Source organism: Tupaia chinensis, unplaced genomic scaffold, assembly GCF_000334495.1.
Source record: "Tupaia chinensis unplaced genomic scaffold, TupChi_1.0 Scaffold000348_1, whole genome shotgun sequence".
Classification (NCBI taxonomy): domain Eukaryota; kingdom Metazoa; phylum Chordata; class Mammalia; order Scandentia; family Tupaiidae; genus Tupaia; species Tupaia belangeri.
Window position 1 is genome coordinate 1,083,117 of NW_006159842.1, and position 218 is coordinate 1,083,334.

At 80.3% G+C, this 218-nt stretch overlaps 1 protein-coding gene across 1 annotated transcript in view; it reads right to left on the reverse strand.

The window, feature by feature from the left end:
• Positions 1 to 218, reverse strand: part of C1QTNF5 (C1q and TNF related 5) — a gene marked incomplete in the record, with an annotated part of 2,034 nt that overhangs the window by 963 nt on the left and 853 nt on the right.

The window sequence follows — 218 nt, forward strand, 5'->3', positions numbered from 1 at the left end:
CCAGCCCCGGCTCCTGCCTCCCTCGGCACCGGGGTCTCCCCCTCCCCCTGCCTGCAGGACTCGGGCCGGTCGAGCGTCCAGGGGCTCTGACTTCCGCCCTCTGAGTCACCCCCTTCCACCCTCCGCCCCGCGCCGCGCTGGAACGGGCGGGACCGGGGGTAGCGCCCCCTGGCGGGACCCCGGAGCCCCGCGGCGGGGGAGGGCGCGCAGCGGGGGGG